This window comes from Phalacrocorax carbo, chromosome 12 (genome assembly GCF_963921805.1).
Source record: "Phalacrocorax carbo chromosome 12, bPhaCar2.1, whole genome shotgun sequence".
Taxonomy (NCBI): Eukaryota; Metazoa; Chordata; class Aves; order Suliformes; family Phalacrocoracidae; genus Phalacrocorax; species Phalacrocorax carbo.
The window spans coordinates 11,838,308-11,865,051 of NC_087524.1; the positions used below are offsets into that span (position 1 = coordinate 11,838,308).

General features: G+C 42.7%; 1 long non-coding RNA gene across 2 annotated transcripts in view; it reads left to right on the forward strand.

The window, feature by feature from the left end:
- Nucleotides 1-26,508, forward strand: part of LOC135315506 (uncharacterized) — a 40,615-nt gene extending 14,107 nt beyond the window's left edge. Inside the window, exons 4-5 of one of the 2 annotated variants that reach the window (XR_010374989.1) lie at nt 9,596-9,737; nt 24,774-26,508. This is a non-coding gene — a long non-coding RNA (uncharacterized LOC135315506). Of the gene's footprint in view, nt 1-2,671; nt 2,770-9,595; nt 9,738-24,773 lie in introns of those variants that run through there. The other variant, XR_010374990.1, reaches the window with a different exon arrangement.
- Nucleotides 26,509-26,744: the final 236 nt, after the last annotated feature.

Here is a 26,744-nt window from a genome sequence, read left to right on the forward strand (position 1 = left end):
ACAGGAAGGGGACTGTGGTGGGCAAGATGGTATAGTGAAGCATGATGTTTATTTGTGATAAAGGGACTGTGAAGACTTTTTTTTTTTTTTAACTGTACATACTGTTAGAGTAGCTTCTCTACCAGCTGGCAGGTACAAGTGTGTAGATGCAGATTTCTGCCATCTATGGATCATATTGTGATTTAAGCTATCTTAGATTTAAGACAAAAACTCAGTCCTTATTAAGAAGTCTCATGCTAGCGAAACAGAAGATTAGAGTTCAGAAATGTCTGGGGCTTCAGACAAGTACAAAGGGGAACCAGCCGAAGAACTTCATGCTTAGAAGAGCTTGCACAGGGAGGAGCTGGTGCTTTTGAAACTTCTGCCTCTGATCTACCTTTCTGAAAGTTGTATTATTATTTTAGAACTCTTATTAAAGCATACAAGCAGATGAAAGGGAACAAGAAAGGAATACAGGTATTCCTGCATTTCTGTAGTTACAGGCATACTAGATACAGCATTTATCAGTGATTTGGACTTTAAAGTTGTAACACACCATGACAGAAGGCATGATGAAGTCTGTTCTTTCAGTATGCGAGTGATCATTCAACTATCAAAACTCCACTGTGCAATCTGGAGATGAGTGAGACCTTTTGGTATAAATCAAACTGTAAGACATATCTATATCAGAGTTGGAAACCTTACATCAAAAAGAGGGTCTGAACTTGACGTAACTGACAACAAATTAGCAGTTCTTTACACTCAGCTTGTTTTACATTGGTATGTGAATTTCCTGAAATTCAGTTTTGAATTTGATTCGCATTTGATTAATACGCTTACATTGAATCAGATGACTTGCACATCTACATGTTAGTAATTAAAGCGAGCGCTCATGAAAAGATGGGCAACTTCAGCTGCAAAGCCACCCCTTTGTAGTCAGGGACTTCAATCTTCTGCAAACATCATGATGAATTTTCCCTTTGCTCCCCCGAATTCAACCATGCAATACTTATGTAATTTATTACTCTTTTATTACTGATGTGATTTATGTACCTTTTATAGTGGGCATGAGAGCAACTTTGAAACCTGATTTCTGTGGTAATCCAGTCTTATTTGTACTTGGAGACAGGCTGTTGCACGGTCCTAGTTTCTCTCAGCCTTCCCCATTTATCCAGGCAGCCTCTGATGTCTTTCCCCAACGCCTCTCTGGATGGCAGAACAGCATGCCAGATCATGCTCTGCTTCCCATTGCCTCCCTCCAAATCCCTTAGTCTTTTCTACAGTGTTCGCAATTAAACGCTAACAATGAGTTGCATGGGAAAATAGTTCGGCATTACAGCCGAGTGTTGTGCCAGGTCAGCAGGTTTGTGCGCGGCTGCCTGCATATCCTTCCTGAGCCAACACAACAGTCATTCTCTCTTTTTCTAGACTGTGAAATACAGAGGTGGCTAAGTGCACTTACCACTGTGGGTTTTGGATTCGGGAGGGGGGAGATAGCAGTTTGCTGCAGCAAAACTGAAGTTGTTTAAAGGGAACAGGAGCCTTAATGGTGAGAAAGAATCTCCTGCCTCTCACACTGTGCTTAGGAGGAGCAAGCCCTCCTTACCTTTGGTGCTTGTTTTGCGGTTTGGGATGCAGCAATAGCATCTTGAAGTGCCAGATCGGGGACACCACTTCTACAGCACTGCCTGAGATGAGAGTGTGTAAAAATGGAGATGAATTCTTTGAGATTTGCCCTGCTTCAGCTGTGAATATAGCCCATGTGTACAGGCATCTCTCTAATGATAGATCCGATTTGGCATGCGAATGTGGCACTGAGTGACAGCTCTATACCAAGCACTGTCCAGATGGGAAGCTCTTGTAAAGCTTTGCTCTTGTTCCTCTCAAACCTAGTTATTAGGATCTTTTGTATCCTCACATGATCAGGCGTGAGAGCAAGTGCTGACTGACAGCAAGGTGAGGGGCAGAAGCGGGGAGGCTGCACAATTGAAGGGGAAAGAGGCTGATTTTTACTGTCTGTCTCAGGTATCTGCTGGTAGTCACTGTCAAAAGCAGGATCCTGGTATAGTTGAACTTGGTCTGTTGTGGCTGAAGCAGAGCACAAAGAGAGATATCACAGGAGTGGGAGAAAGGGAGGGAGTGGTGTGGCAGCAGAGTGCTATGGATGGGCAAAATCGTGGCGAGAAGTGGGTGGAAAGGAAAGCTGAAGAGGTATTAGTGGAGTAATACAGAGGTTAGGAGAAGAACGAAGGGACAAAGAGGCCAAGGAAATGACAAATCTATCTAAAGCAAGTTCTGTCAGCAGCCTGTTATGGCCGGGTAGTAGCAGCACATCCATTTGGAGCTGAATATTGTCTCAGTCATTGTTTTCATAATCCCCTTTCCACTCTAATACTGCAAATTATGCAAATGTGCCAGGTGCATGCTGGATGCAGGATGCTATGCAGAATCTCTTATGAGTGTGCAAGGCTAATAGGCAGCTTTCATCCGAAGCACAGCTCTTCTATGTGACTCAGAGTACTGGCTGCTGTTGTAAAACCCAGTAGAGGTTAGGACCTGCCAGACTGTTTTGTTTCTCTGATACTTACCTAATAGCTAAAGTAATCAAGTAGGTTCTTCAAATTCCAGAACTAATATGAAAATGCACCCAGCTGCAGAGCCAGGACCTTATCTTCCTTTATTCATCTTCCAGATCTCATGCTGCCTGGCTTGATGTGGTGGGAAAGAGTGCTAGTGCTGGTGCAAGGATGGTGATCCAGGAGGATAAAACCTTAGCTCTGCCATGGATTCTCTTCGGCAAGTCATGACAACTTGTTCAACTAGTTGCACAGTGGGATCATCCTTTACTGTAGTGGTTTCCTTTCCACCAATGGTCAATTATTATCCCTAAGAGCATAACAAAACCATAACACCTCAGATGTTACTTGCTGGTAGCATGACAGATGCTGTTACTGTTGTGGTAATCGGCATGACATGTAGGGGTGGTGCTAGCTCACTAAAATTAGAAAGAACTGAAGGCTCAGCCTGAACTACAAACATTGCTGTTATGTGACTTGCTTGTTTTTGGCTTTTAGCTAACAATTGTCCTATCAGAGTGAGGATAATGCACAGCAGATGAAGAGCAGTGATTTTAGTGAACTCTCCACGCAGGTGACTCATGTGTTGTTCTATTTGCTTTTTTATTGATTTAATTTATTGTGAAAGACCAGCTGCTGTCCCAAAACATATGCCAGGGAAGGAAACTTGAAAGAGCAATGGTACAAAAATCTTCCTTTTGGATTGTTTTAAAATGTTCTCTCACAGACAGATATTCGTGCTGCTTTGGTTTAAAGAGTTGACTTTTCCTCTACCTCCAAACTGATTCACTCTCATCTATGCTAAGAGGCATTCAGCTCCTCCATTTTCCTGCTTCTCTGTTCTCAGTGAGTAACTCCAGAGTTTCTTTGGTTAATTAAAGTTTACTGCAGGAGGAGCAGGAGTGGGTTGAAAGCACTGATGAAGAGATGACTAACAAAGTAATCGGCATGTGATTAAAGTGTGGGCTGCCAGGCACAGATTAGCCCTCCCTGGACTCTGCTTTTATCTTAGCTCCATGTTTTGAAATAATTCTGTGTAATAACATATAGAATTTCTATCCCATCTAGCTTATCACATTAGAGCAAACTAGTCAAAATGACTCAATTTCAAAAGGCTCTGATTCAGCTCAGGCTGCAGCCACTCATTGCAAATATGAAGTTAGGTGACCGACTCTGCTTTTGTTTCTTTCAAATTCCTACCCTGTGGGAAGTCTAAGAGTTGGTCAGAGTGAAAAATTAAGGTGGTATTATAAAGCCTCGTGAGATGCATCGGTGACAATCATGTCGCAAAACTCCATGTGAACTTGCAGCTGCTGAAGGGTGGGGAGGACACAGAGGTTTGAGTTGTGGATAAATCACAGAGAGGAAATAAAAACTTCCCAGAGGAGGAGTTGCCACATACACTTACACAGAAATTTGTTTGCTCCCTGCAGTGGTTTTTACAGTTTTTTTACCAAAAAAAGAAAAGGTTTTCACACTTTTTTTCTTCTTAAATGAGAAATCTTGTTGAGTTACTTACACGTACCTGATGCAAGAGGACAGAAAGACCTGCTTTAAACACACTCTATTAATACTTCCTCTTGCTACTCATATCCTTTTCCCCCATATAATTCTAATATGCCATGAGTCTAACACTGAGGCATTAGGTTAGCTGGTGTGCAGTTAACAAAATAGTGATTTGAGGGAAGCACTGACATGCAGAGAGAATAGTGAGACGTCCACTCCCCACCAAATTCCTCCATCTGCTGTTATGGCCACAGTGAGGACAGTGTTTGGAAACTGGAAGAGCGAGCATACAAGCTGAAGGTAACTGAGGACATGGCAGGGAAGGGAAGGAGAAATCCTGTGAAGAGGTGATGTCCATGGCACACCGATGACATGGAGGCTTCTTCAGCAATGACTGCCGTAAAGTGCGGTGCTGAGGTACTCGTCCCATTGGAGAGCACAAACAGCATCGTCCAAGTTGCCTGAGCAGCTGGTGCTGGCGCAGTACACTTGGAATGGGGACATGGATAGCTAGGAACAAAAGAGAACAAAACTTCACCATGACACACAGAAGTGGTGATGAAGAAAGGGAACTTAAATCACTGAATACATTATTAATGGATTATTTGTGGAATATTAGAATAAGGAAATGGCAGGAGGGGGAGGAAAACTCAGGTTCCTGCAATGTTCAGTAAAGTTTTTGTATGTTGTTTTCCTCTGCGCATAGCTCACAGTGGCCCGGTACTGCCCGATCTCAGGAGCTCTCTGTCAGAAGGTGCAAAGTTGTCACTTCCAGCTGCTGGGGACATTGAGGAGCCGTCAGGAGACTGTCAGTGCACTGCCATCATAGAATAACTTGAATAACTCTTATCAAGGATTGGTTAGTACTTCTGAATAACTCATCTGTAATCACTGCTTAAGACAGCTGTGACCATCTGCATTTCTTTGTCAAGTGCATGTATATCAAACTAGTCGTAACGAATCAGTAATTTTTTCCTCTTCTTGCAGGGTAGAATTGGTTTACCTCTTTGATTTTACAATGTCATCTACTTCAGGGTGTCAATTGAATGTTTTTTAGAAGAACTTACAAGTTAAAATAGTGTCTTAATCAGGTTTCTTGGCACAGCACTTAATGATGCACTCTTTAAAGCCGAAACAAAAAAAAACCAACCATGGATGCATTCTTTGTAATGTAAAGTGAAGAAAAGATTAGATGCTTCGTACAGTAACAAAGCGTGGGTAAGCTTGCATCTTAACTAAACAACATCTACTATTTGCTAAGTTAGTTGTTGCCTCCATACAGAAAAACAAAGTAAGTCCCAAAAATACAAGGTCTGCAGAAGTCATTCTTGAGATAGAAATGATCCTGCAGGTGCACCAGGCAGCTAACAACAACTTTATGAGGGTCCTGTTCGATTCAGGGTGAACTCTCGAAATTGGTGCAACTGCAGCCCGAGCCTCCCCCTTCTCCTGTTTCAATTATTTTTTATTTAAATGTGAGACTTCAGGGAAATGACTAGAAAAAGTAGGTGTTAAGCACTGTGACCCTTTGCTCCGCTCCTAGAATCATAGAATAGTTTGTGTTGGAGGGGACCTTTAAAGGTCATCTAGTCCAACCCCCATATCTTCTTTATCTTGATAGAAATTGGAGCCTGAATGTGGATAACAGACCGGGAAAGTGCTTGAACTGGCTCCATACCGTCTTGTCCCTCAGGCATGGGGAGGGAGCAGTCCTAGGTTTTTGAGATTTAGGGTAACTTGAGGGGCAACGGTATGTTGTGGGCTGTTGGTTGTAAATCTGAACTCAGCAGTGAAAAAGCCTCTCTAAACGCCTGTGAAATCAGTTAGACTGTCTGAATTGGTTTGTTGGTGGGTTATTTTTTTCCCTAAACTGATTTCAAGACCATTAGTGGCACTCTTATTTTGATCTGTAAGCCAGATGAGAGCTTAAAAAAACTAGGTAAGGGAAGAGATACTAACGCAGAGTATGAACTGCGGCTTTAACTATTTTTTAAAGCAGCTTTTAAAAAAAAAACCCAAACCAAACAACTTCCATGTTAAAACAGATCATTTGGCTGTGCTTTTGTTTTTTTACAGCAGTGCTGCTGAAGTCATCTTTACCAGCTTTCATGCCAGGTTCCCAATGATGCTAGCACAGCAAAAAATACCCTTTTTCTTTTGCATCTGGATCGGTTATCCGGTCTGGTTGCCAGTGTGGGTGTCCAAACAGCCATGCCAGCTTTGGTGGGAACAATGTGGGATGTGGACTGCTACTAAGGAAATTCCTGGGGAACCACACTCACAGTAACTTCGGAACTAGTAACTCACTACTGTAACGGTCCTGGGTCTGGCCGTCCTGATGAGTGACTAATTGGTCTCCTTGGAACAAGGAAGAGAAGTAGTTGCTGGCATGTGGTTATCAACTGTCAGCTGGAGGTAGACAGGTAACATGAGTTCCCTCTATATCTAGGGTTTTGTATGGCATCAGAGCACCAAGTAAAACTCGTGTGGCAGGTGCTGACCTGCAAACGAAAGTGCCCTCCTTTGTATCTGGCTGGCCAGAAGGTCTCTGGAAGTCGCAAGATGACTGAGGGCTTAGCAGGTACCTAGATTCAGGTTCTTTTGTTAGTCTCCCAACTTAATGTTCTGTTGTAATATTTTGTATTTCTTCAATTCTGGCTCTACAATGAATGCTGCTTTGCTTAATGGCAGTGAACATGAAACCAACTATTTGTCTACACAGCTGTCTTCAAAGGTGTCAATTTTGGTTGTCATTTTGAATGCTGGTGTATATGCAGCTTGGAAACCTGTTGGTCTCTGTGTGTTACATTACACTGTAGTAAAATCTCATTGAGAGAGAACTGGAGATATCACCAATTATATAATCAAGGGAGACAATGAAAGTGCCCATAAGGAAGATTAAAAGAGATGAAAGTTGTTTTCAATCTTCCCCTTTACTTGTCCTGAGTGAGGGGAGGGGGGAGGAAGGACCTGCTTTTTGCAGATGGTAGAATGATTCACCAGTTAATGGGATCTTAATGCCTGGCAGGAAAAGATGTCATTAGCTCTGCTGAATCTCTGTGTGATACGCACATTTGGTCCAGCATATAGCACGCTTCTGTGCGCTCCTTCAGCCTGCTGCTCGTTCGCCGAGTTCCTCTTTTACTCCACTGCTTGCGCACGTCAAATGTTGCTTTTGATAAGCTCTGATTTATGGGCAAGTGACTTTTTAATGGAAAAGTGCTCTCATCTGCTCGGATGACGAAGAGCTGCTCTTTGCTTATTAATAAAAGACAAACTGCGAGTTAATCAGTGGTGAGATACGCAACTGGGTTGCATTTTTTCATTTAAATCCTCTTAATTTGAAATACACGATAACATGAGACACCATTATGGCAACTACTGTGGTCAGAACTTTTTGAAGTGAATTATAAAATTCCATTTTTGTTAGTGTCACCGAAATCGGGAATAAACCTCGTAACGCCAGTGTAGTGTTAAAGGCAGGCATTCTTTATTCACGGTGCCGGTTGCATGGGTTGCACGGGGGATCGCTCCTCCTAACGTGCATACCTTACACACTTTTCCCTTGTGATTTATATAGACCAAAAATATACATATTCATCTTATCCATACATGTTTGATATTATTCTCTTTGGTGATTGGAACAAACTTGCCCACTTCACATGTAAATTACTGTGCAGGCTCAGTTGTCCTTTCCCATTGTTCTCTTCTGAGTAGGTGGTATTACTTGGGTCGGTGGTCCATGAGTCAGTGGTCGTGATCTCCCCCTGACGGAATTACCTTGGCTCTTAATCTTGGCAGTCCTGGCCAGTTTTCTCAGTCCACTACAGGAAACCACATTTTGTCATCCTCTTCTGACAGAAACACATTGTCTATTATTTTGTTCACATTAATGATTACCTAGAGACTAAAATACAGATCAAAGAATACACCAATTGGTATATTCCATGTCCCCAGACTTAATGTCCAGCTGGATAGGGCTGTACAAGGAGTATAGCAACATCCATGGTTGGTTAATTCCATCACTCTGGTTACATTAGTACCTTCAATATTCATTAGCCTTTCACAGCTAACTAACTTTCACGTTTCAAGAGTTACAGGAGTACTTGTGCAATGGGTATTATTTCTTAATCTTTAACACTAAAACTCATGTGCAGTAGTCAGACATCGTAGTACTTTAGCAGTGGCTTTTCCCACGACCACAGTTCATGGGAGAGGCTTCTACTTTACTCATGGGTAGTTGCACAAAGGGGTAAAAGGTTTTAAATTTTAAAGGAACCAGGCTGTCACAGAAGATAACATTTGTTTTCAGGTTGCAGGTTGGTTATTGTCCAAGAAAATAATTTAGTTTCTGTGTTACAACACTTAGACTACACCATTTTAAAGCTGTTGATATTCCTAAGAGGAGCAATATGTTTATAAAAAAATAGAAAAAAAAAAAAAGAAAGGAAGACTGTTTCTGTTTTTAATGGGGAAATGCTTAAATTCTTCAGCTGGAGAGCTCAGTATGTCTGCGTCAGTCAGCCAAGTGACTCAGTGTTGTGATGCTAATGTAGGTCTGACTCTGGATTGGAAGCCTAAATTTATATAACAGAGAAAAACTCAGCATAGTTTAGGTTGAGAGAAGTGAGTGATTTTTGTTTTCTTATGCATAGCCAAATTGAAAATCTTTTCTCCTTCTCCATTATATTTCCTTCCTCTTCTGCTCTTGCATATTTGTTCTGACATCTACCTCAGAAATTTCTGTTCCTCTCTTTTCCATAGGAAAGAGTTGTGTTTCTGAAAACCTGAGGATTTATCTGCACAATGCTCCATGATAATTTAATGGTTTAATATTTAATAATAATTTAATATTTTAGAGAAATTATACCTCCTTCAGCTTAGCTTCTTTTACTTGTAAGTCAAATCTTTGAAGAAGGTAAATCACAGCAGTCCTGCCTTTATTCTGGATTAAGTTTGAATCCCAAATAATTCAAAGATTACTATTGTGTTTAAGTCTCATCTATTTTAATCTAAATAATCTTTCAGTTTTAGGTAGGTCCTTCCTTTCTTCTGCATTGTTTTAAATGATAAGAGCAAGGATATGACTAATCGCCTTCATTGTGGAATTATACAGAGCTGAGATTTGCTTTCTTTGGCCAGCTACCTTACCTGCTTGGTATGTGCATTATATCAGAGAAACCAGTGTGATTCATAATGGGGGAGAAAATAAAGTGCTGGAAATGATAACAGGTGTTGAACAATAGCCATTTATAAGGTGCCACTGTCATATCTCAAAGGGTTTTATAGCTGCTCTTTGACTTCCAGGTGTCTACTACTAGTGATAATGTATTTGAAGACCATTTTATGTATTCCATAGGGGAAATTTGCTGACAAGGTTTCCCTGTAGCAAACTCTGAGATTTGGATGTGCCACTGTAATTTATTTGCTCTTATGCAGTTAGTATATAGCAGGCAATATTATGCTGTCAAGGGACATGTTTTTTTTGCAAGAGAGATATTCTGTACTAAAAAAAAATCCCTCTTACATTGCAGGCTCTCATGCTGCAGCATACTGTCAGTAGCAGCCCCTGAAGATGTCTCTACCCGGATTCCACAGACATCCACAGTTGCCAGCTGTCTAGGACAGATAAGGCTAAAAAGAGATTTAACTAATACTGTCATTCAACGATCTCGGGTAAATACTTCCTTAATTCTGTTCTGGAAAATGCATACTCAAAAGTTGAAGGAAGGGAAACCTTTGGGTTCAACTAAAAAAAGTCTAGTAAATTATCTTCCAGGAAAGCACCTCTATGTCAGCTAGGCAATGAGGCTGACTGTGATAACAGGGCAAAACTGATAACATGGCTGGCATAACTGACCCACTGTGCTTAATAGGGGAGTACCTTATCAGGGAATAACGTAAAATATTTCTCTTGTATTTCTTTTCCTGGGTTCTACTAACATGATTACGAAAAGAACTTGCCAGCAAATAAGTTACTTTGTACAACACTACTCCTTAGTACTTTAAAACAAAAAAAACCATTTTACAAACACCATTAAGTTCTTGCAAGACTATAGAGACACGGCACCACTTTACACACAGTCTAATGGACCCAAGCAGGGAGTAACGGGTTTGGTGTAGCCGAGAATTGGAAGGGGGGCTCTACGTCTTGGCTGTCTTTTGGAATAAGCTGCCTGTGCCAGCACTATGCCTGGAATGTACCTGGAACAGTCTCAGCTTGCCAGCACAGGCTTTCTCTTTATACTCTGACAGCAAGTGAAAGGCACCAGAAATACAAATGCTGGCTTGGCAAAACAGGGAGAAGTTAACACGTGCCCAGAAAAGCCGTCAGCCCAGGGTATTGGCTTGGTGGCCCTGGCCAGAGATGTCAGAAATGTCAGCTGGAAGTCAGACATCAGTTCTTTTCCTGTCCTGGTTTTGGCTGAGATAACTGATCACCAGTCTGGTACCTTTTGAGACCAGCTGTGCAAAGCTGAGCACTAGCTGTGGCCAGATCTTTCTGCAAGAGGGCATCATCTGATTTCTTTGTTTCTGGCATTTGCAGTTACCTTTCTAAACTGTGTGATTTGAGTGGAGGTGAGTAAAAAATGTGGGTTTGCTGCAGTGCAGTGTAATAGACATGTTGTTATATGCAATACAGGGAAAAAAAAAAAAAAAAAAAGGAAAATCAACTCACCCAATGTTGGAATGTGAGCAATTCTCTCCTATTACCCAGAGCAGTCACCTCAGGAGCTGGTTATGTGTAATGCACCAGTCATAAAGCAGTGGGAGTATGTTAAAAATCAAGGAATGGAGTCAGAATGGGGGGCTGGGAGGTAGTCTTAGAAATGAGTAGTCCTCTCCCACCCAGCAAGCTAGCTCCATTGTCTGAAATAGTATAAAAATACCCACCCACCCAAGGAATGCACTAAGTCACTCCCTCCTTGCCAGATACCTCTGACTGAGAGTAATTGCTTGCTTTTGACAGAGCCCAGAGTGGATCTCTACGGAGTACTTGAGTAGGAGGTGAAAATTCAGTAGCTAATGTGATGGCTTCTGTTTCTGTTTTATTTATTCTGAAACTGTTTTTCAAGCCCAAACAGCAGCCTGCCAGGGAAGGTGTCTCTGCTTGGGATTCATTATAGTTATTATCAGTAGCAACATGCCTCTGGCTAATTACACTTGGTTTGTGAGTGACAGCCTTTGATTGGACAGTATTGCTTCCCCCTCCTGGGGAAGGGGATCTTTTTCAGGTCACAGATTAAGTCGTTGCTAGATGATAATTTCATGGTATGCTGTGGCAGCACATGCTTGAACTAAAGACTGCCACCCCTTAACTCACTCAGGCTAGCTTTTTCCCACATGTGCTGGAAGAAGGAGGCAGGGCTCAGATCTTGCATCTGAATATCTGCCAGGTTATAGGGGCATGAAGATCTAAATCTCCTCATCTCTAATAGGAGGTGGGTGTAGAGGTCAGTGACTTGATGCCATGACATCCAAGTTGTCCGCTTGGATGCAGGGACAGTAGAGGCGGATTTATGGTTGGGAGCTTCAAGATGAGGCATTTCAAAGAGCAACTTCTCTGGACAATCTATGGGCTTTGAGTACAATTTCAATAAACTTAGGAGCTCTTTAAAAAAAGTGGCTGCTGTCAATAATAATTAAAGAATCCCCCTTTGTCATTCAGTCTGCTGGACATTTCTGACAGGTATTGCTGCAGACCCTATACTACCTTTGACACCGAGTGTGGAGCATCATTCAAAGACCCATCTGCACATGCATTAGTAGCTTGTGGTCCCCTGGCCCTAGCTGAGGCCAGTGCTTTGGAAATGATGAGGAACGTGCCATTCCTGTAGTGATTTGTGTTTGCTACTTGAACTGAGCTGCTTAAGGAATGTACACGGCATTTTGCTGACAGGTTTTAAGTACCATCTGCAACCCTTAATGAACACAGTGTCTCTCTGCTTGCCCTGACATTTTTTGTAGCTCTCATTTCGCACTATTGCTAATGTGGAACAATGATGCGGACAGCCTGCTGTCAGTATTACTCTATTATCTCTGAAAGTCTTTCTTGGCTGTGCAGAATGGCGGGGCTCTCCCCACCCATGGCAACACTTGACATGAAAGCATTTTTTATGAATCTGGTTTGAAATGCATCAGCTCTTGTTCTGATCTGAAATTCTTGCTTCCTTTTGCTTAGGGGAAACCTAACACCACTTAAATAACTATGCAAATGACACACCTCTATACCAGTAAGAAAATACTGCTTGTTAGAAATGACTCTAAAATTTCTACCTAAAATCATAGCCCTTTGTGTGTCAGGCTTACAGCAGTTTTCAGTGGTGTAATGATCCAAACAGTAGCAGCTAGTTTGTCCCTGCATTCCTGAAATGAAACGGAGAGTGGGATATGAGCAATGATGAGAAGTATTAGCAATATACATGCCACAAAACAGAGATTTCCCTGAAGTGCTGCAGTGAAATGCCTCAACTTTGGCATTTAGGAAGGGCTGGGTTTCTCCAATAGAAGGGAGGTGATGCCCTGAGGTCAGCTGGGTCTCTTTAGCAGCTCGATGACTCCTAAACTTCCTCTTCTGGGTATCTCGTTTGTTAGAGACAGACCAGCTGTTCTGAAAAGTCAAAAGAGAGTAAAATCTTTCTTCCTGGAGGGTATATGGGGGGAGCGGTGAGAGAGGAAGGAAAGCAGGGGAAACAACTGGTCTCTTCATTGCTTTCTTTATTTCTGTTTTCAATAGGGCTATAAATGTCACTTCCCTCCTGGCATATCTGGAGGTTGAAGCACTTTTGTTACTGAAAAGGTTCATATGGCTCTAGCAGCAATGTAAGTTTTCTTTGTGCTGTTTTCTGTCTCTCCTCGAAGGAAGCATCTAAGGGCATCATAGGTAGGTGTGTGTATCCTTTCCTTATTAGAAAGCCTGCTTTTTGAATGCCTCCTGGTTTTGTTTTTTGTTTCTTTTGTTTTTTTTTTAAATCATCTAAAATAATTTAGTGGCCCTCATCAAATCCCCTGTAACAGACAGGGGTCTGCCTCACACAGAGTTTTTATTTTCCTTCCCCCTCTGCAGCTATGTCTCCTTGGCTGGTAGTGTTAGGACAGAAAAAGATTGAATGAATTGATGCATTCTTTCCTAGAAGGTTCCTCAGGTTGATACATATTGTGTAGGAGGAAGATTGGGTTTGTGTTCGCCCTTGGACTGCTTTGTAAGTAAATGAGGGAATTCAGCTCACAGAGATGTCAGTCAGTTTGGTTCCTTTTGCTTGCACAGAATTCACTTAGTTTTCTTTACAGAAATATTTGTGAAGCTTTAATTAAATTTTTCTTGTGTAGCTTGAGCTACTCTAGTGAGCAGAGCTCTGAATGCAAGGGTTTAAACAGCTGAGGCAAATGATACTGCATGTGCTTAGAAAAGCATTTATAAAATGCTTTGTGAAGCTGTGAACTTTGCTTCCCACTTACACCTACATCTGATGGTGGACTGGAGCAGAGCTGCCTTTTCAGAGGTGTGCTACAGAAATAGAGGCAGAGCCAGAGAGCTCCCCTTTCTATCATCTTAATGATTTATCTACCTCAGCTTATTTGTTGTAGGAGAATCTCTGATTTCCTTTCAACTTCAACGTGACAGCAGAGCTTGCCACCAGCTCACATAACTCTTATAGATACAGTATAAATAGGTGAGAGAGAGGAAATTGAAATGCCTGTAGGCAATACAGGTAAAAATACAGCTGAAGCAATATATGCTTCACAGCATCTTGCTTCCTGTGTTTGTAATGGACATTGTTGGCAGTAGACAGTGATGTCTGCCAGGCTGGATCTCCATTTGATGTTCTTTTCACTCAAGTGATTTTTTTTTTTTTTAAAGTAAAATCCTGTCCAAGGGCCAAATGAAAATTTGGGGACTGATTGTGGCAGTGCAATCCACATTGCATCCCATTGTGTGTGTTGACCCTGTCTTTGCAACAGCATACCTCAGTATGAGGAGTGTCTGAGGCCTGGCTTACGGTCTATGGGGTGAACTCAAATGCAGTGGTAGTGGTACCATGCAGATGTCCTGCACATACAGACTTTGTCATACGCTAATGCTCCAGTACCCAAGCATGCTCATACACGCTGATGAATGAAATTCCTCCGCAGCCTCTCTTCTGCAGGAGGAATGACTTACAGTTTTTAGGCACCTGCAGTCACAGAGGAAGCTGGGAACAGAATCCGAATCTCATTTGACTTAATCACAGAACCATCCTTCTCTCCCACGTGCCAAGTGGGTTTGGAGAAGTGCAGGGGGTTCGACCTGGCTGTTTCTCCTGAAGATCAGTAGTTCATTTCTGGCCAGAAGGTTAGAGATGGGGGGGGCGGGGCGGGCAGGTAAGTTAAAAAATATAACTGAAATCTAACAATCTGAAAATTACCAAGTCAGTTTTGCAAGGCTACTTTACTCCCTCATTGACCTGAATTTCCCCTGGGTCAATTCATCTGCCTTATAAATGGGACAATTCCAGACTTTTGATAGAAACTTTCTGTTTGCATCTCTTCTGCGTGTAACCTGTTGTTGCTTGAAGAGTAACAGATGTGAAGTCTTATCTTTCTGAGACGAGTGTGAGAACTTAGTATCTTTCTTCCAGAACTGTCTTCTACCTAGAAGATGCTGCTTTTCTGTCCTGTCAGGTTACTGTTTCTTTTATATAGAAACTTTTTGCAGTTCATTATAGCTCCATCCCTGCAAAATTACAAATTTATATGTACATTTATTCTCTTAAATTAATCTATAGTTATGCACGAGGAAGCCCTTGTGTTCAATGTAAGCCATGTTTTCCAGCTGTCTCTGCTTGATCAATAGCTTTGTAAAAATAACTGTGTTACTTTGATGGGGTCAGAGTAGATGAGTAATACTTGCTATTCCCTATTAATCTACATAATTTCATCAATGCTTCATATTCTTCCTTGTGCAATGAAAAGAATTTTGCTAACAGCAGTAATCTGTTAATAGGACTTGGGCTATGGCTCATTTTTAAGAACTTCAACAAAGCATTTAGTAACACTCAGAGTATTTGGCTTCCAGAATGACTTTTCATATTTTTAAAGATTTAATGTACTCAGCTGTGATTTCTGATAGAAAAACTGTTCTTTGTCCAAATAATTGCTTTAATTTCTTTTAAAACTGAGAATAAACTGGTGGATATTCTGAAATCATGGGAGAAAACAGAGAGGAACAGAGATCGGCTGAACCAGACGGAAGGTGGCATAGTACCACACCTTGGCTTGGCAGACCTGAGTGTCTCGGTTGTCTTTGGGTAAATTACCTGACCTGCGAAGCGAAGCGAACAATATGACTGCTTCCTACCTCAGCAGTGCTTGTGGTGATAAATACCTTTAAAGATTATGAAATGACAGAGCTGGGTTACTGTTGCACAAATGCGCTTGTAAGTAGAAATGAGGGCACGGTGATAGGGCGGACTTTTCAGCAGCGTTTTTTTCTCTCTCCATCCCACTGCTCCCACTCCAGCACAAGCAGAGGTGGAAAATTTTTTCAGAAGCACCAGCAGCAGAGTGTTAGGAACTGAGCAGCAGGTAGGCAGGCTAGTGGGGTATCAGTCACATCAACTAAAGTCTAAGTAAGTGATATCAGTGATGCTATTAAGGGCAGTGTTTCTTTTTTCTTCTTTTTTTCCCTAAGGTGTGGCTTCAGTTCTTGATTGTGACCTGTAGTGCCAATTAAAAATGAATCTATGCCTTTTCCCTTTCCTTTTACCCACTTGTACAGGAAAAGCCTAAAAACACTGAATCCAGTGGAGCTTTTCTCTGCAGTGAATATCTACAAGATCAGAGATCCATTCTGCATTCATTACTGGTCTCTAAGTTTCTCTGCCTGTGCCCAGTGTAACAAACAAGCTGTTTCTCCAGGGATCCTTTGATTCCAACCACAGTGGAATAACTCCCTATGCTGTCACGCTTCCTTCTAAATCTTTACTAACACCACACTTTCTGCAAGTTGTGGTGACAGGAGGCCAGTGCTAAAGGCCCTCATGTTTCTGGCTCTGTGGCAGAGTGCTGGGCACCCCATGCTGCCAGGCTCTAGTAAACGCAGACCGTAGTATAAGATCTCATGAGGTGAATCAAGCAGCAATTTGAACTTGTGTTGCACGGTTCCTGCAGCTACCTGGAAGATGGATATACTCTGTAGCCTGTAGAAAGGCTAAGGAATAGACAGAGATGCCAAAGGAAGAGAGTGCAGGAGTTGCTGCTAGAGAGATGATCAAGAGAGGTTCTGGAGCAGGATCATGGCTAGCAGGGTTCTCTTGCACAGCACAACCCACACTGGCTACAGAGGTGTAGTATCACACAGTACAGTGCTGTAATCACATACTTGTAATTTCCTCATCTAGAGTTCCAGGAAGGGAAAAGAGGCTCTTTTCAGTATAGCTTCTCTTATAGATATAGCAAAGATTACTACAGTATTCCTTCTTCATCTAACATCTTTGCAAGTTTTCTCATCATCTCACCATATCTTTCTTGTGTTTTAACTGCCTATCAAAAATAGCCATGTTAGGAGTGAAATTATCACGAAAGCCTCACTGAAATTACTGTAATTTGTTACTGTAAACAGATGATCTGTATGTCTTCAATTACACTTCAGGCAAGCAGTTTCTGAAAATGCAAGTATGCGGTTTGGTGCGGCATGGGCTGCAAGGAGGAGGAAGAGGTGCATGGGAGGGTCTTTTACTACTGCTTGATTTCATGCTGCTGATGGTAATTAGCAGTGGAAAGTACGGTTTATTAAAATGCCGGTTGTAGCAAAAAGTATCAACTGCGGACAATGGCTGGTTGAAGAGAGGTTTACAAAGCACAAAATTGTTCACGGCACAGCTGTTGGGTTCAAATCTAGTACAGGGTGGTTGCTGGATACTGTTGGAGGTTGGATTTCATGTTACAGTAACAATGAGAGACGCTATTGAGGACAAGGACACAAGGTGTTAAGCACATGGAGAATGTAGTCAGCAGTATTCATGTTCTAAAAAGTTTGCAATCTTTATGCATTATTTTAAAAGCCTCCAAAACCAGCTTTAGATATATAAATGCCGGTTTTGGCCTCATGAAGCTGGCCTCCCATAGACTTCCCCTGTATTCCTGCAGCTCCTCCATGCAGCTCAGAAGTTGCGTCCTGGTATTCTCATGTTGCCCATGGACAGCGGTCCACGTAATTAACTGGTATGTTTACAGCATGCTGGATCTGCAAAGCAAGCTGCCCTTCTCTTCACAGTGGTTCTCATGGCTGGAGATTTGCACCCACCCTCTGACTTGTCCAGCTCTTCCCGGCAGCTCCCTTCAGGCATTAGGTGGGCTGGCCCAAAAGGCCGTGGCTGTTCTCCTCACCTTAGACCGGGTCCCCAGGCTCCAACACCAAGTGCTGTGATCAGGTCAGCAGGTTAGCTGCATGGCATTTAATTACCTGACAATCTTGCCTTTGGCAGCTGTGATCAGTGGTCTGGAGTGACTAAAGCCCCGAGCTTTTTGCAGTACATACAGCACAATTTCAGCAGAAGAATAAAACATTACAAGATAAAAGCTTTACAAGTAGAAAAACTAGAAAGTGGTTTCAGCTCCCATGTCTTTGGGACCTCCGGTTCTTCTGTTCCCTACATGTTTCACTCCTATCAGCCTCTATGCTTTCATCCATTCCAAGTTTTTGTTCCAGGTTATTTTCTGCTAAGGATCTTCTCAGAGTGTAGAAGGTGGGAGCTGTTGCCCTTAATTTCTTACTATACCAGTAAATGTAAGGACTATCTTTAGTCTGTTCCCCCTTTTACCCCACTAGTTCAGTAAATCCCTAAAACAGGGAACCAGTCCAATAACTATGGGACAAACAGATGGAGAAACAGCATCCATGGTCTCTACAGTAGTAGAGTATTTCTTGCCTTTTCCTCTTATCTGGAATCTACAGTGTCTGGTAGATGCTGTTAAAGACAGAATGCTGAAGTCAATGAATTTCAGGCCTAATTCAAAATACAGGAATTTCCCTGTGCATTTCTTCTGTTGTTTCTAGGTTTTGCTTCTTTGTTTTATGGGTTTGTTTCCTACATCATACATCAAAAGAAAGAACATACAATTCAAGGCAGGTTCAGTAATGAAAATACGTCAATATCAAATCCAAACAATATTGTAAAGCTCAAACTGAGGCTTCTCCATATGGTATGTTGATATTGCCAGCCAAAAACACAACATGCAACTTCCAGAGCTGGGTTCGGTGAACTTTAAAATATGTACAAAAATAACTGGCAACAGCTTTTCTCAACGCAAAATCCTTTCTACTCTCTCCCAGAAAGAGCTGTTCCCCTGCCGGTTTTCAGCACCTCCTCCTCCCCGTCTGCTTGTTCCTTCCTCCCTCTGTTCTGCTTTTTTCCCCACATTTGTATGAATACCCTCCATCCCCGGTTCTTGTTCTTGTGACGGAGAGAGGATGCATCAGAGTTCTCTGCCTATCTTGCTTTCCAGAGATGTTACATCAGCTGCTGCTGAGCAAAGCTGATTCCCTGCAGCTTTCCCCTTCCCAAACACGGTCTCTTTTGGATCAGTCCAGCTGTCTGGGTGTATGACTAGTTGCTGACCAGTCTCCAAAGGCTGCTGGTTCTCTTCTCCTCAGATTTCCAAAACAGCAAGCAGCTCCCCAGACCTGGAGCAGAACACAAACATGTGGCTGAAACGTCAATTCAGCTCAAGCTGAGGAGAGAGCGGGCTGTGTGGTGGTGCTCACTGACCATGGGCTGTGCAAGACGGGAGGTCAGAAACTCCTCCCCATCGCAGACCTGCTTTCACAGGGGTCTGCAGCCTATGTGAGAGTGGACTGGGTGTTGCCGGTCTTCCTCTCCGCTCTTGTCCCTAGCTTTGGGAGGCTGCCACCACTGCAGTTCACGGGAAGAGCCAAGCACAATGTTAGCATGCAATAATTTACCTTCCCGGTGTTGTAGGCCAGCAAGAAGTGGGGCGATGCCTTCAGGCTTGCTTTGTAGGTCACCATGATTTTACTTAATTTTTATCAGGAATTCTTCCAATATTATATCTGTGGGTACCATATCCAGGATATCTTTCACAGGTATGATATCCAGGAGAACGGTGAAAGACCTCTCCGTTAGAAGTGTTGGTGGGAGATACATACCTCCTCGCCAAGTTATGATCAGAGCATGAAGTACTTGTCACACTTAAGTGTGACATAAGAGAGCAGAGTGCTAAGTTAGCAACAGTGCTAATAGCTGCACAGGTCACTGCCGATGGCAGAGAGATGAGGCCACAAGGTGATTGCAGGACAGCAGTAGGTGACAACATAAGCTGTTGTTTTCCTGTTGTTACTTCCTGGGTATGCTATCTGTCCTCAGATCGCTGTTGTCAATGATTTGATTTGTCTCTTTTCTGTGTGTCCCTAAATAATGCCTTTTTATCACATCCTACTCTCTCACTACTCATTTCAGGTCTGTGAAGCACCACCTGTTATCCACTCATCTATCTCATGTAAAGGAACCCCTTAGGTTAGTCTGGTTTATGGTAACAGCCACACAAGCATGTGATTTCTGCCAAAACCCACGAAACTACCAAGGACAACGACTGGCATGGGTAGGTTCAGTCAAACATCTCAGTGTAGCTACTTGTTGTGTCCTTTGATTAGGTCAATTACCCCTAAAGCATCCAGCACCCTCGGCGACCCTGTCGCAGGAGGGCTTAAGGGCCAGAAGTGTTGTCCATCATACGTTTGCGCCTGGTCTATGCGCAGCATCTGTGCCAGCGTGGCTACCCACGTACCCGTGGGCAGGTCTGCAAGGGGTGAGCCTTCTGGTAACAGGTGGAGTTAAATAGGAATAGAGGTCCTTACATCAGTAAGACTTATTAATGACATGTAAGCACTTTTTAAAAGCTTATGTTTTATAGATATTTCATGGAGAAATGGCTCAACTTTAACCGCTAAAGTTATGCAAGCACAAAAACCTGTGTAGAACAGCACTGAGTGGGAATGTAGTGAATTAACAAATGGTGATTAAGGACATCCAGCTAAAGAAAGGCTGATATCTGGGGGGGAACAGAGATCCTCTCTGGTTTTGGTGGGGGTTCTGATGAAAAATGTGTCATCATGAAGTAACCCAGCTGACATGAGATCAGTAGGAAAGCCCTTTATTTTCTATCACTTCTCTCTTCCAAACCATATGTGACCGTCAGTGTGGAAGGGAAAACACATCATAATGCTCTAAGGCATGAACTGGAAATGACAGGAAAGATAATAGTGGACGTCACAGAGATGAGTCAACATGGAAGGACATGGATGAACAATATGAACACCAGATGATGTTCTGAATGGCTAGCACCAAAAAAAGATGTATTTTTATGCTGTGGAAAGAGTCTGAAGTATCGGGGTGGGGAAGTAGGTTGAAATGAAACCTCAAAAAAGACATGTAAAGTCCAGGGCAAGTCAGGAAGTTAAAGGCACATACGAGAACTTTAATAAAACTAAAGTAAGAAGTAGAAAAATATTGTTAAGGTAGCTTGAGTTAGAAAATACCTTCATAAAGAGAGAAAAATTAGGTTTGCTTGTTGCAAAATCTGGTATTTTTTGTGTCCCAACAGACACTGTAGACCCCATTTCTATGAAAGCAAAGATGTAGCAGTATCGCACTTGTGTTAATTTTTTCTAATTTTATGGAAATTTCATAAAAGTATTTCTGTGGAAAAATTGATTTTAAGTAGATGTCTAAGGTTTCTTTACTAAGATACCAATGTAACGGCGCTGCAGGACTGTGGAATCAGTGGAAACTTGGTTGTAACTTTACCCCTTATTGTCATTAATAATGCTACAGAATGGCTGTGTTTTGGTTAATCATAGCAAGGTTTTGGTGCAGGAGTTTGTGAATGTTTCTGTAGTTTTGAAGTACATCTTGGTGGTAATGCTAAGCAAGTTGTTCATATTCTTGTCTTTTTGTCTTTTCTGTCTGTCTGTCTTTCAGGAAGACATTATGACTCTAAGGTTGAAGAAATTAGCAGTTCATCAGCAAAAGGCCTACTAAGAACACTGGAGTAGCTTAAAACAGAAATATATCATAACCAGTGTTCTTTGGTTGCACCACAGGGTGTAAAGCACCCAAGGATGCCAAGGAGCCAAGGGAGAAATGGAGAGTCATGGCACTGGATAACCTGAGTCGGGGAAAGGGTTGAAAGCTGTGGATAGGAGCATCATTTTCCTTCTGATGTCCCAACGTGAGGATGACTTTATGGGTACGAATGAAGAGAACTTTTTAGGCCATCATACTTTAAGCAGTAGTCAAAACAGGGGGCAGGGGAGGAAATGAAAGGAAGGGAAGGGCCCAGAGCAGATTCAGGTTTAGCAGAAAGGGAAGAAAATGAAGGTTGTAGCTAATAAATGTTGTCTAGCTCGTTGAGTCATCTGTGGGGATTCTCCATTGAACAGTGGCAGTGCCTACACCGTCAGTGTGGGAAAGGCCCTGGGTAGGACCGAGGTCCTCTCTTACCCTCTCCGTAAGCTTACTGGCACTGCTGGAAACTTTCCCGAATAAAGGCCAGCTTTCAAGTTACTGGACTGAGGGAGTCACATGATTTGCTTTTAAGGCCCTTTCTGTTTTTGACTACCACATTTATCCCCACCTGAGCTCTTCGCAAGGGAAAAAGAGGAGGGAGGAAAAGCAGTTAGAGCGGTACAAAGTCCATTGCAATGTATTTGGTTTAATATCTCTCAGACTTTTCAATCATGTTACCTTGCTTCATGCTATGTTAGTCTCTCTCAGGTTAGTCAGTGGTGTGACAAAAAAGAAACTGAAAGGGTGCTAAGTGGAGCTGACATGATGGAAACGTGAATCAATTGCTGCATACCCACTACTCGCTAGCATTATGGCAGAGACTGGAAATGCATCCTGTTTACAGAGTTTTATGTGGCCTCAAATTATCTTTTGGGACACAAAGTGTGCTGGACAGAGTGGGTTCAGGGACAATTGGGTTCCAAGACCGGCATCCCAAGGGAGTGTGTACAAGCCCCCAGCCTCAGCTCCATGGAGACTATTCTTGCCCAGAAAACTGGATAGCAGGTGTAGGCCAAGGACGGCTAATAGGAGATCACAGGCTGAATTAATTGAATCCACTTGTCACCTTCACGATTTTAAGAAATGAGTGTTTTCAAATTCATGTCACCATTAAGAAGGCTTCCCCAGACTGACTGCTGTCCATCCAGAAAGCTGTACGTTATATCTAAGGTGGCTGTGTTATAGCCACACAGTTTAAGGCATACTGACTGTTGTGTATACTGGCTGTTCAGACAATGGGGCTATCTCTGCAAGCAGATGGGGAAACCTAAATAAGACAAAGTACCCAATGAATTTCTCTACTTAGGGTCCGCAGTGTTCGTTTTCTATTGCCCATTGTGTCTGGAGCAACAAGTCTTTATTCATGTGTTTTATTGTTTTTATAGGATGCTCTGGGTCTTTCTCTTGTTCCCATGAACATCTACAGAAAACACCTTCTCTGTTGGCACTTGCTGTGATCCCCTTGTAAAAGAACAAATGATAAGTCAATGGTGAAACGAGCCATGAAAACTGAAACTCTGCTCTTAGTCTGGAAGCAGTGTCTCTAGGTCAGATGTATAAACACAGCAGCAGCAGAGCGATCACTTGAACTTTTTTCTGATAAATGAATCTGGGAAGTCTTTCTCAGTGGTTTGGTTTGTTAAGGATTTAGGAGTGTAATTATTGTTATGTTGGGTGTCTATTGTAGATGCAAATCCCTTATGAGTCACTAAGAAAACCAAGTTTGGTCTGTCACATGCAAGTTCCACTCTATCATCTAGGAATGTCTATAGGGAACATATTTCCTGTGCAATGCATTGGCCCCTGAGCAGTGTGCTGGGCTTTGCTGGTGCTGAACTGGAAATTTAAAATGTTCCTCTTCTGCCCTGAGCAAAAAAATATTAACAAAATACTTAAAAGCTGATCATGGCAAGATAGGAGAGGTTTTGTGGCAACCAATGTTGACAAAAGACAATACAAATTGATTTAGGAGGATTAAAAACCTGGGCAGAAATCAACACTGAGGTTTGGCTTGGGCAGACTTCTAAATCTGGGAAAACTCATGCTGTGAAAAAGAGAAATCTAGGAAATGGTAATGGCTAAAGAAAGCCAGAAGGTACAAGGAGATTAAGCTGGCAACGGTAAGCAAAAGCGGGACAATAATGTCAAATTGGAACGTGTTTGGAAGAGTGACAAGTCTGGGTCTTGCTGGGGAGAAATAGGTGAGTCTAGGCCTGGCTAACACATGGTCACCTCCTTCCTTAGCCACCATCTGAGGCAATCCAGAAGGATTTACATGGGCCAAGATTAATGACAGCTCACTAAAAAACATTACATTGCTTTAATTATCAGCAGTAAACTGAGTCTGAGCAAAGTAAACCAGCCTGTGAAGAGTTTCCTAGTGTGTAAGGAGATTATTACCTGTGTCCAAATGTGTTGGTTTTGGCTGGGATAGAGTTAATTTTCTTCATAGTAGTTAGTGTAGGGCTCTCTTTTGGATTTGTGCTGAGAACAGAGTTGATAACACAGGGATGTTTTAGTTCCTGCTGAGCAGGGCTTACACAGAGTCAAGACCTTTCCGCTCCTCACCCCACCAGCGAGTGGGCTGGGGGGGCACAAGGAGTTGGGAGGGGACACAGCTGGGACAGCTGACCCCAACTGACCCCAGGGGTGTCCCACACCGTATGACCACATGCTCAGCGCACAAAGCTGGGGGAAGAAGGAAGCGGGGGACATTTAGAGTGATGGTGTTTGCCTTCCCAAGTCACCATTACACATGATGGAGCCCTGCTTTCCTGGGGATGGCTGAACTGCCTGCCTGCCCATGGGAAGGAGTGAATGAATTCCTTGTTTTGCTTTGCTTCCGTGTGCAGATTTGCTTTACTTATTAAATTGTCTTTATCTCAACGCACAAGTTTTCTCACTTTTACTCTTCCAATCCTCTCCCCCATCCCACCAGGGGGGAGTGAGCGAGTGGTTGTGTGGTGCTTAGTTGCCAGCTGGGGTTAAACCATGACACCAGACTAGTTCCTTTATAGCTAGCTAACGAAAATAAAAGAAATAAGCATGAAGAGTTTGTTCTTATTTCTTTGAAACGTACTAATTTAAGCAAGGATGATGGCAACGTATCTTAATGTAATCTGTAGTTATTTTTGAATAGAGTTTGACTCAGCTGAATATTCTTGAATACTGTGTAGTCATTTTTGGTTTTCTCAAAGGCTGGGTAGTTAGTTCTCATGGCTTTTCTTTGGGTTCTTTAGGTCTGGGGGTTTTTGAGGGGAGGAACACAGGTCTTCATATTTCCTTCCCCTTTCCAGTCCTTCAGTGACATTATGGGCCTGTACATGGGAAGCAGTTTCCAATTTTGCTCCTGCTATCAGCTGTGGTTGCAGGGAATGCCTTCTGGAGATCTGGCTACCTGGTGCTCTTTGCACATTAGGCAGATAATTAACAGTTATAATTTGTGACTTTAGTTATTTATATATGCAAAAGAACATAGCTGCAGTGAGGATTCTGGGCCCCTTGGAAAAAAGTGACCCTAAAATTGTTAGCATTTATATTTCCTGTTCATAAAGTGTATTTGAAGTGCATCTGAAGATCTAAAATTAGCTCATTGGGCCAATTGAACTCGTTGGTCCCTTGCAGAATGATTAAATGTACTTTCCAGGAGGAGAGAGGAAATTGCATCTTGCTGAGGACAAGAAAGAAGTGGCCCTGAAGTTCTTTTGAGAGGCACAGTCAAGAACACATCTTCAGTGAAGCATAATGAATAAAGAGCACTTTGCACAATTACGGTTGCCCCTGCCTCATGCTGGGGACATTGTGATCACTGCAGTGGCATCCTTTTGTTCAGAAGGGGCTCCTTCCACCACTGTGCACAGCCCCAGTCACCTTCTGATGCCTTGATTTCAGCAGGGTGGATTTCCTGCACTGCAGTGCCCACGCAGATGAGTAGCATGTGGAGTTATTTCACCTCAAGCTGTGTCGTGGAAAAAGCCTCCTCTTGTGTGTGTGCCTGTGTCTCCTGGGTTTGGTGCTGTGTTGTAGGTTTATCCTGGAAACTTACCGTAGCTCCCACTCCTGTAACCGCTTAAACAAGGAGCCCTTATGCCAGTGCACACACACTTCTAGCACGTGTTTTCTTGTCCATCTGTGTGAGGCTGATCGGAGCCCCGGCTGCTTTTCAAGCTGAGCTCTGACCTGCCCACTTCACAGTGTGGGCGTAGGGTGTCGGGGGAAGGGAGCTCAGCTGTGGTGATGTCCCAGCATGGTCGTACCAGTTATTTGGCACGGGTTTTCCTCAAGCAGTTCTCTTCTTTCTAAGTGAACATTTTATCCAGGAGGATTTTGAGGACTTCAGGTGTTCGGGATTTCGGGATATGTCACAGCCCACATGCAAGTGTGGAGCATCAGAAGGACCTGGGCTCTGGGTGAACCATAACTATAGTGTATATAAAGTAGAGTGGACACCATCATGGATGTATCACATTACCCCATCCTATACGTGTTATCCATTACATACACGTCTGTTTCTTTCTGAGATGCTCCAGGAAGAGGTGGAAGTCCTCAGCTCTTACAGCGTGCCTGTGAGAGCCAAACCCTTCAGGGGGTCCTGGTTTAACTTCTTCGGGAAAGAGCACGGGTGCCTCCAGTCTGTGTTTGTGCGGTTGTGTAGCTGCAGACACCAGGATTGCCTGGGCAATCTCTACCCAGACAGACATTGTCCCAAGTGAAAAGCTTCCACAGCAAAGCGTCCCATATTTCTGTAGCTGCTTCAGCACCTTTCAGGACACCAGGAGAAGCTTTCATGGAAGCATCAGACCTCACACAACCAATGGCACATCCAGAACTCCCCGAGCATGTTGTGTCCAGCTCTCTTGCCCTGGTGTGAAACAACTGCTCAAGCTCCTCCTCAGTCCTCCAAAAATTTTGCGACAGCACAGTACCCAGTCTCACAGGACAGGTGTTCTGGGAATGACTGTAAGCAAAAAGGCTGGGAAACAAAGAATGAGGCTTTTGGAATCTTCTCCAGAGAATGTGAAGAAAACCTTTATCTTCAACAACTCACATTCTTGCTTTTTTCCTCATTCTTTGTTTGACAAATTGTTTTCTATTTACAGCCAGAACGTTTTAATGCCTTCTCCCTCCCCACAGCCTTCTGGGTTCCTATTTTCTCCTTCTGACAATGTTACCATATGGTTCTATTATTCAGAGATTCCTAAACATGTATTGCAACAGTCCTGAAAAATAATTAGGTGTTGCTGTGGTGTAAAGGCACATCTGTGATCAATGGCTCCCTCTGGAAATTATGGGATAAAATCTCCCAAGACGTTTTTCTATCTTTCTACTTTCTCCACATCCTTTTCTGTCACTCCCTGCCTCCCAAAAAGGATTATAATAAAGGGAAGAAAGTCTGTGTGAACAGTTATTTTTGTTTTCTTTCTTAAAAGCAATGCACAGTGTGATTGGTGGGGTTTTTTTTTGAGCTGTGACTAGGGGAAGAGATCTCTGAGGAGAAAAAGGTATATATATTTAGACTCTGTACGTTTAGACTAGAACTTAATTCTATGATGATAACCAATGATTTACACCCTTTAATCCAAAAGTCCTCCTGTGCCCTGTGAGAAATACAACATAT